This window comes from Bubalus kerabau, chromosome 11, assembly GCF_029407905.1.
Source record: "Bubalus kerabau isolate K-KA32 ecotype Philippines breed swamp buffalo chromosome 11, PCC_UOA_SB_1v2, whole genome shotgun sequence".
NCBI lineage: Eukaryota > Metazoa > Chordata > Mammalia > Artiodactyla > Bovidae > Bubalus > Bubalus kerabau.
The window spans coordinates 30,190,594-30,210,754 of NC_073634.1; the positions used below are offsets into that span (position 1 = coordinate 30,190,594).

The following is a 20,161-nucleotide window of genomic DNA, read 5'->3' on the forward strand; positions in this document are numbered from 1 at the left end:
CTCTCTCCCTCCCGTCTAGCTTGCTCGCTGCTTTTTTAATAATATTATTCTAAGCGGGCATGAGGCGCTGCGGCCCGAGCCCTGATTGGTCTGGTTATCTGACCCGGGGCCTGCCCGCGCCAGACAATAGTCGGAGTCAAATTATTCGCCATGGAGACGCTGTCAGTCACTGGTAACCTGAGCCCCGGCGGGCCAGGCGGCTCCCCCCGGCCGGCTCCGCTGACAGATCGCCCGGCTCCGCGCAGAGCGGAGGGCGGCCCAAGACAGGAGCCGGAGGCTCTCCAAAAGCCTGGGAGGAGGTGAGGGCCGGGCTGGGGCTGGCGGCGGCGGTGATTGACGGGGCGGACGCCCAAAGAGCAAGGAAGGTGCTGGATCGGGGTGGGGGGGGGGGCGGAGAGGAGACGCGCGGAGAAGAAAAGGGGAGGACCATGGTGGGGAGGGAAGAGGGGAGAAGAGAAGGCGGAGGACTGTTTAAGGGGGTGCCGGGAAGAAGGAGAGGGGCGGAGGGAGCCACGATGGGGAAGAAAGTTAGGGCAGCTTTTCGCAAGGCCTCTCCGGATGCCCCCTGGGTCATCGCGCCGCTCCTGGGGCAGCTGTTTGCCGGGTGGATTGTGCCCAGGAGCCGACCAGTGGAGTGGAAGAGTTTGGATGCTCTCGGGCGCCCCTCAAAGATTTGACTTTTCCTGCTGACAGTGCTCCACCCCCATCCTAGGAGCTCGGGACCCGACCGGTCTGCTAGGGAAAGGGGGAGGGAGTAAGAAAGAGAAGTGGGGGAAATTTGGCAGTGGCCACAGGCAGACGCCTGACAATCTACTTCTTGGAGGATCCCGCCTTTCCTTCGTCTCCTAACCGGGCCGGCTGCCCCGCGGCCGGTACCGCCCGGCTGAGCGCTCTCTGCTTCTCGCTGGGCGGGGACACAGACTTAACCCCACGGGTCCCACCTCCCGAAATGCGCCCGGCACTTCCGTGCGGCCTCTACGGAAGTTAACTCCGGTGGGCAGAGCCGGTGGTCTGCCCACGGGAAGGCGAGGGCAGGGAATCTTGAATTCGTGGCGCTTCCCCTGTGGGTGGTCGGGGAGGACCGAGTGGAGGCAAGATTCCCCCCCTCCTCTTCTGGCCTCTCTACTCCGACTCGGCTCTGGCCAACTCCAACATGAGAACCGGGTCGCTGAGCTCCGGAATGAAGGGCTTAAAAAGGGAATCTTGCCTTTTTTACTTCTTTGTCAGGGCGCATATGTAAACACGTGCTGCTGGTTCTCTGCGAGAAGGGCAGGCGAGTAGATGGGAGAGCCGGAGTGGAAGAGGGGGGTGTTGTAGCTGTTTCTACGGTTTTGAAAAGCCCCGGGGTTAGATCCTTCATTGAGTAGTCCTTTCCACCTCCGCTTCGCCTGAAGGCTGGAGTCTCGCTGGCTCCCAGTGCCAGGACCCAGGCCAAAACAGCCTGGGCTCGGCATTCAGTTTAGGACTGTGCAGTCTGTGTCTAGGTCACGTTTCTCGGTTCCTACCCCTTTAAATTTACTCGGAAGTTGGTGTTAGGAACACTGGAATGGGGGTGGGGGTCCAGAACCCCCGGTTCAGGTTTTGACTTTGCGTGGTGTTTTTGAGCAAGGCACCTATTTATTCGTCTAACCCTTAGCAACATTTCCCAAAGTTCCCTGCTCTAGCGTTCTAGCAGTCCTCTGGGGGACTTGCAAGGATGAACGAGTGGAACCCAAGTCTCCCTAGGACTTTTGCCTCTGGGGGCTTGTCCAGGTGTATTGAGACCACAGGGTTATCAAAGTATGTTCCAAACCAGTGGTAGGAACAGCTCCCTGCAAAAGTTCAGGTGGCATGTTCAGAGCCTGTATCTGTCTGCTGGGAGGAGCCCTGCTGTGTCCAGGCCACTTTATCCAGAGTCTTGTGCGCTGCCACACAGAGTTCACCTCAGAGTCGGGCTTAGAGGACTCTGGAAAACATGGGGAAATACATATCCCTGGCTGCAGTGAGGTTCAGACCTGGGACCACCTTACTGGTCCCAAGAAAGGTCAACCTACTCTTTCCAAGACCCCTTTCTCAGCCACAGGTAGGCAGGTCCCAGCTATGGCCACCGCACGATCAGGCTGTAGCTGTGGGGAGCACCCTGGTCTGGTGCAGGCGAGTGGGACTGGGCAATAACTTCCTGGCATGAGACTCTGGGCCACTTTACAGTCTGTTCCACCTCATTCTCTCCACTATTAGGTGAGGTCTTTGTGATCGTTAAGGTCCCTGTTGCTGGAGTGAGTCTCAGAATACCAACCTTGAAAAGGTGGGTAAACTGCATCCTCAACCACAGCTTCTACTGGGAATATGCCCCTCTGTGGCCCCTTGGAGCTGCAAGATTGAACTTCTTTTGGGACTGGGTCCTGCCCATATTCAGCTAAGGCAGATTTTCTGGAGCTTCAGACTTACTATCCTTTCTAGTGTTGCTCTCTTTGTGGCCTCTGGGTGCTGAGCCCAAGAGTCAGACCTGCCAGGAGTACACCCATGGCACCTGCCATCTTGGACAATACAGTGTGTGTTATATGAAAAGAGTAAGCACAGAAATCCTGTATCACCATTACCCAATGCATGCATATATGTCCTTATGCCACTCTCCCTTTCTCCATATTTGTAGGAAACTAGTTCTAGCAGGTCTGGGCTAAAACCTATTGCTAACAGCGGCACCTGACTGCCTGCCCTAAAAAAGGCTCCTGAGGTCAGCTAGGGCCTCTTTACACTCTGCATCCCTCCCTGTCAGCCTTTGCCCCACAGGATAGAGCAACTGGCAGGTGTTTGGGTCTTCCAGGACTTGATAGATGCCAGCCTGACCCTAAGGCAATCTCAGCCCCAGGTTCCAGTGCTCAGAGCAGCCACTGGAGAGCCTGAGGGTGCCAGATGCCTTGGGTCTACCTCCCCTGCCACCCCCTCCAACCAATCCAAGGAATCTATGAAATATGCAGTCTGTTCCTCCTCTAAGACACACTTGAGAGTTCTGCACAAATCGGAGAAGCTCCATGGCTGCGGAGGAGAAAACTTTTGTAGACCTCTGGAAATTTGGGTCTTACTGAAATGTCTCTTTCACCTCCAAGTAGGTTGGGAGGCCCCTGGGATAGACTTTCTGGAAGGCAGCAGCAGGCATGGATGGGTGTTCTTTAATGAACCCACACTGACCAAATGCCCCTGCCCTGACTCTTGGTCAGGGACAGTCTGGGGCTGGGCACCCACAGATGGCACCCATTTCCCATCCCAGAGGTGGCACATGACCCACTCCAGGGACTTTCAGAGAAAGGGAGAAAACAGAGGAACCAGCCTCCCAACGGCTCCCCTCACTTTTCGGAAGGAAGGGGGTGCTAAGGTGAAGGAAATGCTAGCTGGCTATTTCCAACGACCAGCAGAGAAGGGGGCAGGGGTTCGTTACCAAACCAGAGGACCAGAACTTTTCTCTTTATTTCTCCAGCCTATACAGACTGCAGAAATCCGCTGGGCAGACAGGGGCCCTTGCGCCGCCCGCCTCAGGCCTTCCCGGCGGTTCTGAATCTCTGGGGCGTCGGGGCTGGGGTTGGGGTTGCGGAAGCAGAGGTGGGCGGGCCGCGGCGGCAGAGCCCCGTTCCCGCGCACGCTCGCCCAGACCTGGCGTCCTGCTTGGGCTTCGCTCTCGTTTCGTTGAAAGCGGGCTCTCATCGTCTCGCCTCCGCCTGCCCTCTGCAACCAAACCCCCTCCACGCCCCGCTGCACCCCACTATTTTCTGTTTTGGCCGACGTTTGGGGCACGTCAGGGCCCGGGAATTCCGCTCGCAGGAATTCTCCTTTTTTGAAGACGGTTCCCGCTGCGCCCCGAGCCCGGGTGCGGATGCAGGGCACTGGGCTCCGGGTGGCCGCTCTCGTGAAACAGCGCGAATCGTGGCGTCGCCTGCACCGCACGTGGCTGGCACGGCCCCGGGCTCCCAGGGCCGGAGCAACAGGATCCCTCGGGGGCCGCCGCTGCCCCTCCGCCCTGCCTTCCTTTTGCTCCGGACCCACGCGGCGGCCTGGAGCGCCCTCTCGAGCAAACGGTTTGGAGGCCGCGGGCTCACAGGGTATTTTGCTCAAACGAAAAGAGCGAGAATTTAGGGCTCGGGGCTGGACTGGAGGCCGGCAAACCCGGGGAATTGGCCCGGGGTGGCGCCAGGGTCGAGTGGGACTTGAGATGGGTTCCCAGGTCCCGGGCGCAGCCCGCCTGCCTACGACGCTCGGCCCGGCTCGGGGTTTTCCGTCCCCGCCCGCGGTCCCGGCTCGGTTCCGGAGCCCTTCCTACCCGCGCAGCGCTCCCTTCCAGGCTGGCAGGGGACAGCGGGACCCTTTGCCTGGGAGGGAGTTGCGGGGCGCGGAGCGTTGGGCATCCAGGTGAGGGGGCCAGGCTCTCGGCTTCGGGTTAAGAAGCCGCGGAAGTCCGCCGCCAGCTTTCTCCCGCGGAATCGCGGAGGGCCCGCGCACCCGGCCCTGCCTTTCCTCCGGGTCTGCCTGCGAGCGCCCCCACGCGGGAGGTCCCAGAGTCCCGGTCGGTGGGTCGGTGCGCGGTTTCCCGTAGGCCTCTAGCCAAGCCGGAGAGGTGCCGGGGGAGGGCCGCCGGTTCCTTCCTGCTCACCAACCCCGGCACTAACCGGCTGGTCGCGCGGGCAGAGAGGGCACGAGATGTGGGGCGCGTCCGTGCAGCGCGCTCCCTCGAAGACAGACACACACCCGTCCCAGGGCACACTTATTTGCCAGGGATTGCTCCCATGATCCTTGAGGGACCGTCACTGGCTTTTCACCGTCGCATGTGCCCCCTGGAGACTCTGGATCTGCCTGGCACACAGTAGGCGTCCAGGAGATGTTCGAACGGAATGACCAATGGGATTAGACTGTCAGCAACAACTGGGAAGTACCAGGCCAATAAGAAAATGGCTCTCTTCTTCCTCTTTCCTCCCGTGCTTTGCTTCCAGCCTGCTTCTTTCCCTCCTTTCTTTGCAGGGGAAGACTCATGGCGTTCTCCAGCCAGAAGTCCTGGGTGCTGTAGCCTCCAAAGGGCTACCTAGAAGCGACAGACCTAACGCTCTGCTCTTAGCAATTCGAGATCTAACTGCCTGTAGCAGTACCAGGCTCCCTTGGGCTGCAGGAGAGTTTTCCAAGTTGAGCTATTCTCATTTTTGTGGGGCTGCTTCTTTAGTTGCATTTCCTTAGTTACTTTACAAAAATCCTCTGTAGGCAACGTGTAGATCAGGTTTCCTGTAAGAAGTGACTTTTTTTCCCCTTTCTTTCTTCTTTCCATTACCTGTGAGAAATTCTATCCGAGAGTAGGGATTCCTGGCTTGGCACTTCTCTCTCCTGCAGTATCTATTTTTATTACCATTAATTACAATGCATCAGCCCCACTCATCAGTGATACCCCTTTCCCCTGGCTGGTGACTGCGCTTGGCTCTCCTGACTTGGGTAGCTATGCCTGGGCCAGAGGGCACTCCCACCCCGCCATTGAAGGCAGCCACACAGGGCTTTCCAGTAAGTATGCCTTTGAAAAGGGAACCTGGAAAAAGCCAAGATTGTTCTTAACTTGGAAATCCAATACTGTATTTTGTTGTCTCTGTGAATTAAGGCTAAAATCCAGGGGCTGTTTCTTTTAGAAGAATGTGTGCTAATTAATTTATGCATAGCTCTGTGAAAATGCTTTAATAAAGTAGGTAGAAACAAGATATAGCCCTACCAGGGACGTCACGTAACTCAGGGAAACTGGTGCACGAGACCACTGCAGAAGGACCAGGTCAATGTCAGTCTGTAATAGGTGTCCTCTGGTAGCACTGTTGCATTCTGTTTTGGGATGACAGTTGTGGTTGGCCCTCTGGAAATTACCATCTTTGTTCCACCCATTCTAATACAGTTGCACTGTTAATAAATGCTCTCATATGGGGAAGGTAGGCTGGGTGGGGCATAGGACATGCATGGGCTTTGGCAGCATACAGGCCTGGGTCCTTGGTCCAGACTCACCAGTTTAGTAAGTCACGCAATCTTGGGGCCTTATTTTGAGGATAAAAACCGGTGGGCACACAAAAAGCGTTCAGCACTGGCTTACTGAATACAGTTGCACTGGAGACTGGAGATAAAAGTTTGTGAGCACCTGGCTGACAGTAGGTGCTCAATAATTGAGGCTGTTGTCATTGGGATGATAGGATGGTGTGTTTACACAATTGCATATGTTCAGTGTGCTTTCAGAAAGCACCTGACTTAAGTGTCTAAAGGCAGATTTAATTTCAAGGTGACAAGTATCATCAAGCCCCCCTCATTTCCCAGACCTGGGCTAAGCATCATGGGAAGTGCTCAGGTGTGTGACGGGAGGTTCTGGAGCAGTTGGAAAGACAGGAGCTTGTACATGTGCAACTCCCTTGGTGTCAGCAGTTCACCATCCATGACAGCCTTGGAAAGAGTGTGGGCTTTGGTGTCAGGCTATCTGGGTTAAATCCTGCCTCTGCCACTAAGTAACAGTGTGACCAAGGGTAAGCTGTACAATGTTATGGAGTCAGTTTCCCAGTCTAGGGGGAATAAAAAGTAGGTGTAACAAACACCTTTACTTTGCTCCCAAGGGTTAGGGAAAAGGAAATGAGCTAAGCATGTGAAAAGACTGGGTCTCCGTTCAGAGAGGAACAAGAGAACTTCAGCTGCCATAATATTTTGCATTATCTTATGGCGTTCCCAGGGTTTTCTCATTAAGACAATTCTCAAAGAAAAGATAGCTGCATAAGGGTGTGACATTGCATGTTCCTTTGGTGTTGAGACTGAGGCTTCTCCCCCTGTTGTGTTTGTTCTCAGCATTGAGTGCAAAGCAGAACTCACAATGAAAGCTCCATAGGTGGGTGTGGACTGTGTATATGTGACCTAGAGTAAACGAAGCAACTCCCCTCCTCTCTCTTAACTCCTTCCTTGTCAGCCCCATGCTCCTTGAGAGAGACGGCCAGGAATATCTGTTCTAATGTCTCTGATGGGTAGAGTATCTTCTATATACAAAACAGTATACTAATGCAGAGTGGGTACCATAATCCTATATATTGGGTAGTATTAGCATTTTCAAAGGAGGAGATAGATCAGAGGTTAAGCAACTTGACCAAGGTCATACAGCTGGTAAGGAGCCTCTGCAATTTCAGTTCTTAAGACCAAAATCCATAAAGCCATAAGCCTTGCTGCCGTTAATTCCTTTTCAATAGTAAAAGTAATATTAGGAAGTATTGTGCTATCTCACATCATCTCAAAACACCTCCACAAACCAGGCACAAGTACCTGCTCCATTTTGTAGGTGGTGACACTGAGGCTCAGAGATGTTAAGTTGAAGTCCAGCAGCTATGGCAGAGCTGAGTTCTTGAATCCAGGCTGTTTGTCTGCAGAGTCTATGCTCTGATCTGTTTCACTGAGCGCTTTTTCATCAAACTCTCCTCTCTTATCCCCAAGCCTTTCTTCTCTCTGAACTCAGGTTCCCCAGGCATTCCCAGCTCTCACAGGCTAGAATTCCCTGCAGGTGTCAGGAAGATGGGTCTAAGCTCTAGGAGAAGCCAGCTCTGCCTGCCTCAGGTTTCAGCCTCCAGACCCTGGGGTTTGTGGCCTTTGCTCCCTGAAACCCCTGCAGGGTAGAAGACCACTGTGACCAGGGAAAACTGTACAGCGATAGTCTTAGCCCCAGGCTGGTAAATTCTGGTATGTACTCATGGCCTCCAATGTGCCTGGGCTGAGTGCAAGCTCAGAAATCTGCTCAGACCAACAGAAGAAACAAAAGAATGAATTTCTTACAAGAATTCAGGGCGAGCACACGGATTGAAGGGCAGGGAACACCATTGGCCTTAAGCGGCATGGAACCAGAAACTGGAAAATAGCTATCAAGGCAACACTTCTCCCTCTGGGTGGCAGAAGGGTCTCCTTTCTCTACTTCTGTCTGAGGATCTTTGTTCTCTCTGGGAAGAGCAGCTTTCTCTGTTTCTTCTCCTTTTAATACTTCCCTACCTTTTCATGTGTTTCCCTCTTTGGGCACTTAGGAGGCACTCCAAAATCTCTGACTCTGTTCCTAATTCTTGAGAGAGAGAGACAGAATCTTATAGGCTCATCTTAGGTCCAGTGATTCCCACTCCAATCAGGGATGCTGGGTGGATGGGTGGGTGCCTGGACAGGACTATATGGCACCATGCCCAATCCCCCAGGACTGTGAACCATGCCATGGGAGAATGAAGTGCTTGGAGGGCTACTGTTCTGGTTTGCAATGGAATACCCAAGTCTAAGGCTTGCTACATAGAGGCATTAAACAGATTAGTTCCTTTGCTTCCTCCTTCTCCCCACTCCCCAATGCGGTGCCTTCCCCACTCCATCCATCATAAATCAGCCAGAGCTTCCAAATTAGAGTCCAGATATGATTGTCCTATTCTCAAGTTTAAATTCCTCTAATGGCACCCATTAACCTCATGATGAAATGTAGACTCCTTAGCTTGGCTTAGGAGGCCCTTTGTAATCAGACTTTGCATGTATTAGCTTATTTTCCGTTATCCAATTCTTTCTCAAGATTTCAGCCATCTGGAGTGATTTCTACCCACTCTTCCACTTCTCTGGTAGACACCCATCATCACCCGCTTATACCTTATTGATCCTGGGCTTGGCCATGAGACAGGCTTGGACAAATGAAATGTAAGTAGATGAGCAGATGCTTCTAGAAATATGGCAGGGTGGCACCAAGACTCATTCTTCTTTTGCCCTTGTACCCCAGATAGGTGCAGCTCCAGCCCATGTCATGAGATGAAAAAGAAGACAGACTAGAGCTCACCCTGAAGCAGGGTCACAGGTGGCCTGCCATCTACCATGTTTGGTAAAGTTTTGATATGGTTACAAGTTTATTTGGCCAGAATTAATACTGCCTAGGAAGAGCTTGCAAAGTGGACATTGGGCTGCAGTTACAAACATATCTTCCCGAGTCAGCCCCTACCCTCTGTTCCCATCATACCATTTCTTTTTTAAAGTCTAGTCTATCCTGCGGAGAAGGCAATGGCACCACACTCCAGTACTCTTGCCTGGAAAAGCCCATGGATGGAGGAGCCTGGTAGGCTGCAATCCATGGGGTCGCTAAGAGTCGGATATGACTGAGCGACTTCACTTTCACTTTTCACTTTCATGCATTGGAGAAGGAAATGGCAACCCACTCCAGTGTTCTTGCCTGGAGAATCCCAGGGATGGGGGAGCTTGGTGGGCTGCCGTCTATGGGGTCACACAGAGTCGGACACGACTGAAGTGACTTAGCAGCAGCAGCAGTAACAGCAGTCTATCCTGTACAGCATCTCAAAGACCCTTTACCCTGTCCCAGCAGATGGATGTATAGTGACGCCTTTACAAATCAGTGGCAGACCCCCCATTAGAGCTGGCACGATCTGGGTTCTTGAAGTTGCTCTTTTGAACTTCTTACTACACATGACTCTCAATTTTAGATTCCATAAGCTGAGTCTGCTCCACAGTTAATCTATATAGGCCGAAGTCCCAAAGCATCTATTCTTTTGGTGTGTTTGAAAACAGAGGTCATGGGGTGTTGTCCATCACACATGTGCCTAGGCATCTGCGTGCGCACACACACACACAGGCACACATGTTCATGTCCATGGAGGTGTCTAGGCACAGGAAATCACATGCTGTTGAACACATATTCCCAGTCACGCTGGACACAGTCCTCCAGCATTGACCCTAGAAGTTCAGGTCTTTCTGTGGTTGGGTCTGTGATGAGCTAGGAAGCCAGCAGGCAGTCATCTCCACCCATGGCTGTGCAGCTCATACCTCCTCCTCTCTCCTGCTTTCAGCCTCTGATTAATAATTACAGGGGCATTGGAGCTCTTGATTCTCAGTAGATTGGTACTACCAGCTGACATATTTCCTCCTCAAAAAATATGCACTGTAACTTTCTAAATAGAAGATTCAGGCAAAAATATGTAATTTCAAATAATACCTTAATACTTAGAGTAAACAAATAATGTAATGTGGATGCAAGGTGAAATAGGAGTGGGTGAGTGTTCCTTGTATTCAGCTGAGGTTATAAGAAAAGGGGAATGGCTGGAGCCAGGGCTAGGACTGGAGCAGACCCAGGAAAAAAGCACTGAGGTTGAGATAAACATAGAGAGCAGATTCAGATTGTGAAGTCCATGAACATTTTATAAAATGAGATTTCCTCATGGGAGAGGCTTAAATTAAACCCACAAAGGTTATTCAGCAGTATATTTTGTAGCCTTAGCTGGAGTTTGATTTAGGATCTTTGTTCAAAGGGGATGTGGAGGAATTTACACACACACACACACACACAAAAAGAATCAAACAGGAGTGTGCACATACATGTAAACAAATGTATATATAGGCAAATACCTATACATACACATACGACACACAGAGCACACATTTACTCATAGGAAATGATGAATACACACATTCATGCTCACATGAGGAAATAATTCTTGAAACCATGTGGACCATCTCTCTCTCCGTTTATATCTCAAGGTCACCCTCAAACCAGACTTCCATGAGAGTTGGTTCATGATTTGGAGTTTTGAGGGGATAGAGACCTCAATAGAGGGGTAGGAGTTGAAACTAGAGAATATAATTACGTTTAGTTACTGAGCTTTTCTCCTTCTAAATAGCAAGCATTCTTAATTAGAAAAATTTGTACACTCAATGCATTATAAACTTTGTTGATAGTTAGCACGTGGCTGGAGATGGGGCCAGGCTTAAGGAGTCCATAGTTTCTACTGGGATTTTTTTTTTTTTCCCTAACTTATATTTAATCTGAGATGTTTCCAGAAAGTCAAATGTCACCTATATCAATACTGAAAATGCCGACCAGCAATTCAGTTCAGTTCAATCTCATTCCATTCTAGTCAACGTAACAAATATACTTCTTTTCCTCAAGTATCAGATCTAAGGAGTATTATTAATAAAAGAGCTTCTACTCCATGTCCAACTCTGTGCGAGGCTCTGTGAGGGGGAGAAAAGAAAAGCGACACTGTTCTGCCTTCTAGAAGTTTATAGACAAGTCGGGCAACAGAACCAATCTGTATGGAGTAGGCAATAACAAGACCACACACCACTACTTATCAGTATGACTGGGGCGAGGAGGTCAAGATGGAAGAAATACTGCAAGACTGGCTGGAAAAGGAAGGCTTCTTTCAAAAGATTGTCTTGATTTGGACTTTGAACATCAGGGAGAATTAGGATGGAGAGAGGGGCATGAGTGTGATGAACTCGGAAAGTCTCATTGGGTGAGCACAGGGCTCACTGCTTGGATGAATGACCCACCTTAGCTAGGAAGGCCTCAAAGGGTTTATATTTATCACCTATATCCCTCCAGCTCTCCAAAGCGAGAGTGGGATTTCTGGGAAAAGTCAAAATATGTAGAAAAATACGGAATTCTACATATTTTGTAGAATAAAATTCTACAATTTTACGTGGCCCTATCAAGTGACAGCCATGGATGGCAAATGCAGTCATGTTGCAGAAAGGGAGTTGGTGCTCACACTGTAGTCTGAGAATCGTGCAGAATGGGACAAAACTAATTTGAGGAGCAGTGGTTCTCAACTCTGGGGGTCAGAGACCCCATTGGAAATGTGAGGCAAGTGCTGTCTCCAAGGACACGCTTATATGCACACACCCACAAAAGGTGGCGTTCTGTTGCAGGATGTCACTGTCCTGAGCTCAGGTCTGGATCTGTGGTGTGTGCTGGGGAAGGGCTGCTGGGGCACAGCCAACCCCGGAGGCCTTGGGCTTCCTTGGAGTTTCTATTAATAGCACCCCTTTGGGGTCAAGGACAAAGCTTTCCTCTCCCTTCAAAGCAGCCCTCAGCCTGACAAGCAAAAGAGTGGAAGAATCCTTGCACTCACCCGCTGCATCGCACAGCACGTGAGAAGAGGTCTCCTTCTCATCAAGGGCAAGTCCTGTTTTCAGCCTTTAGTAAATATGGGCAATTTCCTCACACACCAATATCCCCCTCATAGCAGTTCAGAGTGAACTGGGTTGAAGAATTTCTCCCAGTAGCACTTGCCCACATAGTCCAGCACCCAACAAGGTGCCTTGTCCCAGAATAAGCTCCAAAAAGGTTTTTGTTAATTCAACAATAATAGCTATATTTTATTGAATGCTCTTATGTGCAGACAGGAAGCAAAGGGCTTTACAAGCAAGATTTCATTGACTTCCCCGACAACTCCTATGTGGTAAATACTTTCAATAGGCCCATCTTACAGATGATGAAGTGCTGTACTTGCGATGCGCCGAAGGTAAAATTAGTGAAGCAAGCAGAGGAGTAGGTTGAACCAAAGTTTGCTTGCAGTCTTGCAGCCTGGGCATGTCACTATGTCCTGTGTTACTACTCTGAGTAATATACCTGTTCCTTAATGTTGATACACTGTCCACGATTTGGCAGGAACCAAAAGGAGGAAGGGGATTTGAAGACCGGCCTGGATGCCAGGCAGGTTAATCGAGTGCTGTGCAAGGGGACGCTCCCCTCCCCCGTCCCTCCGCCCTTCCTCCAGGCGGGTCCTAGTGGCAACCTGAGCTGGGAAGCAAGGACGAGCCAGTGAAACACCTTACTGGTATTTTATTTCAGCGATGGCGGGGGCAGGAGGGAAAGCGTCTCATTGAAAGAGCTGGCTCTTTCTGCAATGGAGATTCATTTCCGACTGCCCCCTCCCGAGTCTCCTGAGCTGGCTGGTGTCGGAGGGAGGGTATTTTTTAAAGGATGAACTATTCTTGATCATTTCCTGCCGCAAAGGTCTCCCCCTCAGCAGTCAGGGTGCCTGTTATCTAACACTCTCAGCTGCTTCCAAACATATTCTAATGAAAATAAAGCCCCTCTAGGAAGAGCCCTGGGCTTCCCTGGTGGCTCAGTGGTAAAGAATCTCCCTGCCCATGCAGGAGATGCAGGTTCGATCCCTGGGTCAGGAAGAGTCCCTTGGAGAAGGGAATGGCAACCCACTCCAGTGTTGCCTGGAGAATCCCATGGACAGAGGAACCTGGCAGGCTACAGTCCACCTGGTCGCAGAGTCAGACAGACGGAGCGACTAAGCAAGTGTCAGTAACAAGGAAGCACCCCCGATTTGAGAGGCAAGAACAGGCACAGTGTGCTACCCACTCCCCTGCGCATGGTGGGAGGGCTGAGAAGTATTTGATTCAGTTCAGGACAGATTTTCTTGAGTGTGTGGACATGGGCTGAGCACTAAGTTTGGGACAATGATGTCAGACTTTTGCCTACGATCCCACCTTTAAGTAGTCAGTTTGTGAAAATTCGAACTAATGGGTCCAGGGGACAGCATTCAAGGTGTCTGTGAACTTGGATGGGAAAAAAATTGCATCTTAATTTTGATTAACCTCTAGCCAACGTTTAGCAACTCCTCCAAGAATGCAGGCATCAACAATGGCAGTACTAGGCAATACCAGTGACTTTTTAATTAATTTCGTTTTAATTGAAGGATAATTGCTTTACAATGTTGTGTTGGTTTCTGCCTGACATCAATAGGAATAAGCCATAGGGATACATGTGTCCCCTCCCTCTTGAACCTCCCTCCCACCTCCCACCCCGTTCCATCCCTCTCTGTTGTCACAGAGCACTGGGTGCAGCTCCCTGTGTCATACAGCAAATCCCACGACTTCTTCACTGGCAGAAACCACAGATATCTTCCTGTCATAGTTGGTGCGTGTGTGCATGCTAAGTTGCTTCAGTTGTGTCCAACTCTTTGCGACCCCATGGACTGTAGCCTGCCAGGCTTCTCTGTCCATGGGATTCTCCAGGCAAGACTACTGGAGTGGGTTGCCATTTCCTTTGCCAGGGACCTTGAAATACTTATGCTCATCAATACTTTGGAATTATGGTAGTGATCTTGCAATTTAAAATGTTTTAGGACTTCTCTGGTGGTAGGGTGGATAAGAATCTGCCTGCCAATGGGGGGGACATGGGTTTGATTCTTGGTTCAGGAAGATCCCACGTTCCACGAATCAACTAAGCCTGTGAGCTGTAACTACTCAGTCTGCGTGCTGCATCTCCTGAAGTCTCTGCGCCTAGATCCTGTGTTTGCAACAGGAGCAGCCACTGCAATAAGCCAGTGAATTGCAGAGTGGGCCTGCCCCCTGCGACTAGAGAAAGCCCTAGCAGCAGTGAATGAAGATCCAGTGCAACCAAGAAAGAAAAAATGTTAATAAAGACACACATACTGTATCACGTTAAAAATTATTTTTATAATTATACTTCATTATGATTGGTTTTCTTTGCAATCATGAGTATTTTATGTATTAGAAAATATTATTCTGCGAAAGAATGTGTATTACTCACCAGATGCCACAGACACAAAAACTGGCCCCGTGTGAAACTGATGTATATTTAGGGATCGTCCCTTCAGTACAGAGTTGCAGCAGCTTTGAAGAAGAGTTACTTCTTCATCATTCACTTGTTCAGAGAGGGCCTTGCCAGATATCAGGAAGAAAGAGGAACAACCTGGGGAACCTTAAGAAGTTTTGGTATGTTTAGGCCTCAACTTTCCATCTATAAAATGGGGTGGTCAAACCCACCAACAGGAGGTGCTATTTCCTCATTGCTGACTGGTTAGGAGGTTGGCAGAGCCCTTTAAGCTTCAGAAGCCTGGATTTGAAACGGTTGGATGCAGAGCCTGGCACCGTGGCTTCACAAAGTCAGCTGGACCCTGTGCCCTTCCTGCATGCCAGGTTGAAAGTGGATTTTTTTTTTTTTTTTTTTTTTCATTTGGGATCCAAGATGCTGAGTCACTGGCCAGACCAGAAGAGTAGTTTTTGTTATAAAACAGTCCAAGAGGCTTATTCCTTAACCCCTGCCCAGAAAGCTAGGTAGGCCTCAACCCCGTTTTGGTTCTGAGGGACTGCTTCCAGGAGAACACTGCAGAGGGTGTGGGTGTGGGTGTGGGTGTGGGTGGGGCTTAACGGAACCAGTTCTAGGGGGAAAGCCCAAGTTTCAGAGTTTCCTAGGGGTGAGGCCAAGGCAGGCACTTGTCGTGGGGTTGCCTCCCATTTACTTTGTCCAAAGTCTATGTTATTCCTAAAGTCTTCAGCAACAGGCTCCCTCTTGCGAACTCTGATGGGGAAGACAGTTCCCATTTGTGATGCCCTGATAATGAAGCAGAGGGTGGGGGAGATAAGACAGGCCCAGTAGGTACAGCAGACCTCCCAGAAGAGTTTAGGTGTGTGCCCAGGCAGGCCAGGATAAGAGGCCTCGGGGGGGCAGAGTGTGCTAAGTGGAGGAGCAGAGAGTTGGCAAAGACTCAGGAGGCACAGATGAAGGCGTGCTAGGGAGGGCTGTCAGCCTGAGCACAGAGCACGAGGGGTTTGACTAGTGGTGGTGGGGGCACTATGGCAAGATTAACCAGGATTCAAGGGAAAGGCAAATATTGGAGCAGCATAGGGTATGGGAGGGAGGACTGGATATTCACTGAAGTTGTTTTGAGCAGGAGAGTTGATTCTGGTTGTGTTGCAGGCTTGCAAAGAAGGGCAGGACTCCAGGTTTCTGCATCCAGGCCCTAACTTATTTCTGAGTTATGGCTCTGCTGTCTTTCTAAAAGGGGCTTCCCAGGCGGTGCTAGTGGCAAAGAATCTGCCTGCCAGTGCAGGAGACACAGGAGACACGGGTTCAGTCTCTGGGTTGAGAAGATCCTCTGCAGGAGGGTATGGCAACCTGCTCCAGTATTCTTGCCTGGAGAATCCCATGGGCAGAAGAGTCTGGCAGTCTATAGTCCATAGGGTCGCAAAGAGTCAGACATCCATAGGGTCGCAAAGAGTCAGACATGACTGAAGTAACTTAGCAGGCACACATCTTTCTAAATGTAGCAACCTTCCATCCATTGACTAATTATCCATCCATCCAATAATTACTCATCCATCCATTTATTTAAACACTCATTCTCATATCCTCTGCCTTCCTCCCCTCTCCCCTCACTAGGCCAGAGATTGTGTTCTTGGCTGTATTTATGGTTTCTACAGTAGTTCCTGGCACATAGTAGGTCCTCAAAAATATTGTTGAACAAATTTGCCTCCTGAACATTCACTTAACAATTCACATTTTGCATAGGATGTTTCTCCTCCTAGAACATTGAGCCCTTTTGTCCCTGCTCATCACTGGAGCCACATCTGATTGTTTTTTTGTTGTTGTTGTTGTTAAAGATGATGTTCTTTATATGTTTTTTAAAATATTCATTTATTTGGTTACCCTGGATCTTAGTTTCAACATGCAGGATCTTAATCTTTGTTGTTTGCTCCGGATCTTAGTTGTAACACGCAGGATCTTTGATTTTTTGTTGTGGCATGCGGGATCTTTAATTGCAGCATGTGGGATTTAGTTCCCTGACCAGGGATCAAACCTGGGCTCCCTGTATTGGGAACAGGGAGTCAGCCTCTGGACCACCAAGAAGTCCCACATCTGGTTATTTGGACGCTCTGCTATTCCAACAGAGTCTGAGAGTCCTTTTCTCCTCTAGTGTAGCCAAGCACCCTGAACTGCTTGAAAGAAGACCTGAGTGCTGGTCTCAGATCCGCAGAGACAGGGTACACAGCCTCAGACACTACCATTCCTCCTCTTCCCTTGGCAGAAAGATGAGATGAGCTTGGGCCAGGAGAGCTTTGAGATTCCCCAGATCCTAATGGGCTATGATTTTACAACTCTAACTCATCCCACTGTCGGGCAAGTGAAACCATGTTAAAAACTGCTTGAATTCAGTCAAAGAGAAGTTTCCCCAGAGTCAGTGATTTAAGGTACATTTCTTGGCAACAGAGATGCCCTAGTGGAACGGCTAACCAATCCTCAGCCCTAGGAATCAATTGTCTTCTGATAGTCCCACTATGAATGCATTTACCCCCTTCATCATTGGGAGGATCCAGCAGTGCCCAGAAAGGGACTTAATTACTCTGAGATTACGTTACTTTCCTGATTAAGTCACTTAATAAATGACCACATCAAGTAGCCTGAAGCGAGGCATTTCCTGAGAGGACCTAAATTACTTTTAATTTTTAGGGCTGTGTGTTTTCCTTTTGCAGCCTGGAGCGGCAGTGCCCAGCTTGCCATCTGAGAAACATTTCTTCAAGGTGTCAAAAGGACGTGTCATGCATTTGGAATGAGAACTAAATTAAAAGGCCATGCAACACATCGTTACATAAATACTGGAGCTGTTTCCAGTATAAACTACCCATTTGGCAGTCTTTGAGCAGAAACAACGTGTAGTGGGACACTTGCTTGACATTTACATCCCCACAAGCACATACAAAAACAAGTATACACGTGTGTACATATATGCATAGGCACACACGCGCAGTCAGGAAGGGATGGGCAGGGCTCCTGGAATACCACATACCAATTAGCCACCTGGATTTTGTTGCTGCAAAAAGGAGGGGAGATTGGTGACTGCTAACTTGGCACCTCTAGTTTTCATGCCTGTTCTGAGAACGGCCCTGGGGCTCTGGTCTCCTTGCCTCTTGAGAGAGAGACTTGATTTCTGTCATGAACTCATATAACATGTTCTATTCCTTAACTCGGGGCTTCCCAGGTAGCACCAGTGGTAAAGAACCTGCCTGCCAATGCAGGAGATGTAAGAGACTCAGGTTCCATCCCTGGATTGGGAAGATCCCCTGGAGGAGGCATGACAACCCACTCCAGTATTCTTGCCTGGAGAATCCCATGGACAGAGGAGGAACCTGGTGGGCTACATTCCATGGGGTCATAAAGAATCAAACATGACTGAAGTGACTTAGTGTATGCACGTAAACACGCCCACATACATAAACACACACACACACACACACACACACATTCCTTAACTCAGAGGTGAGCAGAAACTTTGAGTGATTTCATCCAACTGCCTCAATTTTAAAATGAGGGGGACTTCCCTGGTGGCCCAGTGGCTAGGACTCTGTGCTCCCAATGCAGGGGCCTGGGTTTGATCCCTGGTCAGGGAACTGGTTCCCACATGTCGTAACTAAGACCCAATACACCCAAATAAATAACTGTTTAAAAAAAATAGATAAAATGAGGAAAGTAGTGCCCAGAGAGGTCTAGGGAGTTGCCCAGAGACACACAGCCAGAGGGAGCCAGAGTCAGGATGAGGACAGAGGTTTCTTGGTTGTTTGTTCCACATAGCCCTACTCTCTGAGGGTCTGAGGGTATCATTTACATCAGTGAGCAAAGTGGCTGTCATTGTCATTCTGCTTCTGCTCTGCCTGGAAGTTGAGCTGATAGGCAGCCTCCACCAGGCCCCCTCCACTGCCCCCCGCCCCAGCTGGCGGTGTCCCACCCCAGCCCCAGCCACGCAGCAAGAATCCTCTGGTAGCTAGTTCTCCCAAAATACACCCCCCACCCCACTTCTCTGCCCTGAACGTCGCCTTGCAGAATTCATGCCCTGGTGTAGTCTTTCCAGCGCTGAATCTGGGCTGGCCCTTTTAAGCACTAGAGTCAATGGAAGTAACACTGTGTAACTTCGGGGTCAGCCCATTGACAGCTTTGCAGCTGTCTGTCTTGGACTCTGGAAACATTATCTGGAGAAAGCTGCTGTGGTATAAGAAGTCCACTGCTATGAGACCACCATGCTGTGAGGGAGCCCAAGCAGCCCCATAGCAAGAGTGGGTGGCGGTGTCCTCAAGCTGGGACAGTCTGGGCCTGGACGCCTGACACAGGCATGGCTGGTTAAGCCTTGGGATGACTGCAGCTCCTGCTACCATCTGAAGGCCATCACAGGAGAGACCCAAAGGAAATGCTTCCCTGCTGAGCCCAGAAACATGAGAAATGGAAATAAACTGTTGTTTGAAGCCTCTGCGTTTTGGTGGTGGTTTGTTATGTGGCAATAGATAAAAGGAAATAAAGGAACGGGCACAGACACGTGTCAGGGTTTCTTCCAGCTCTGCCAGCTCCTCGTCAGGGCCTCTTTACCTCGTCCCCTCTGTCCTGTCTCTCTCTCCCTCACTCTGAAGTTATTCCACCTTAGACAAGCCATAAGGCAGATAATTGAGAGCAGGCTGCCTTGGCCGTTGATTTTACCCCAGGGAGAATTAGCACTGTGCCCAGCTGAGAGGTCCCAGCTGCTCACAGCATGTTCTGAAGCTCTGGGCTGGGGAGAAGCTGTGGGCTTTCCTTCTGTCTCATGCATTAAGACAGCATTTCCAGTACCTGACCAGAGCTCTCAGATATTTTGATGTTCCAATTTGTAGTCTTTATCTAGCCTTGAACATTGCTGTTGTTTGTTTTTCATTGAAAAGTGTCACCTTTTTGTCCAGTTTAACTCTCACTGGGCAGGATAGCCCACAGCCAGCCCTTCCAAGACAAATGAGGGTGAAAGAACTCAACTCTCAACTCAGGAATGAGCAAACTTCCAGGAAGAAAGAAAACTCCCAAGCACTCTTGGGCTTTTCCCCCAGACTCAGTAATATGCTTAATCAATCTCTTCCTGGCCCCATGGGACTGAGGGACCATCTGGGGTAAATGGACCAGAAGTTGACCTCCTGAAAGCCTGGGTGTCGGGGTGAGAGGGCAAGGTGGGTTTTCAGAAAACTAGACCCAAACAAAATGATTTCTGGGCACCCATTGTTGCCAGAAAGCACTGGGTGCTTTCTCATCATGTAATTTACTGAAAGTCTCTAAGATCTGAGAGCTCTGTTTCTCTCTAGTGCCTGGAGATCTATCATCTCTTGTCCACGGAGAGACTAAGGCTCAGAGAGGGGACTCCACTGGGGACTTTAGAGCCTGAGAAGGACTTCCCCATCCCCACGTCACCTGTACGGCTGCCTGATTTAGCAAATAAAAAGACAGGATACTCAGATAAATTTGAATTTCAGATAAACAACACTTTTTAGTATAAGCACACCCCATGAATTACTTGGGATAGTGAAAGTTGTTTAGTTGTGTTGGACTCTTTGCGACCCCATGGACTATATAGTCCATAGAATTCTCCAGGCCAGAATACTGGAGTGGGTAGCCTTTCCCTCCTCCAGCAGATCTTCCTGACTCAGGAATTGAATTGGGGTCTTCTGCATTGCAGGCAGATTCTTTACCAACTGAGCTACCAGGGAAGGCCCATTACTTGGGATATAACTATGTTAATCAATGATTCAGTGTTACTTGAAATTACTCAGATTTAGCTTGAGTAGCCTTATTTTTGGAGAAGGC

The 20,161-nt window shown here is 49.8% G+C and overlaps 1 long non-coding RNA gene across 1 annotated transcript; it reads left to right on the forward strand.

Annotated features, from left to right (window-relative positions):
- The first annotated feature begins 141 nt into the window (after positions 1–141).
- On the forward strand, positions 142–17,159 carry LOC129622384 (uncharacterized). Its single transcript, XR_008699943.1, has 4 exons — positions 142–365; positions 8,543–8,664; positions 8,744–8,842; positions 17,047–17,159. It is a non-coding gene; the product is annotated as an uncharacterized LOC129622384 (long non-coding RNA).
- The last annotated feature ends 3,002 nt before the right edge of the window (positions 17,160–20,161 follow it).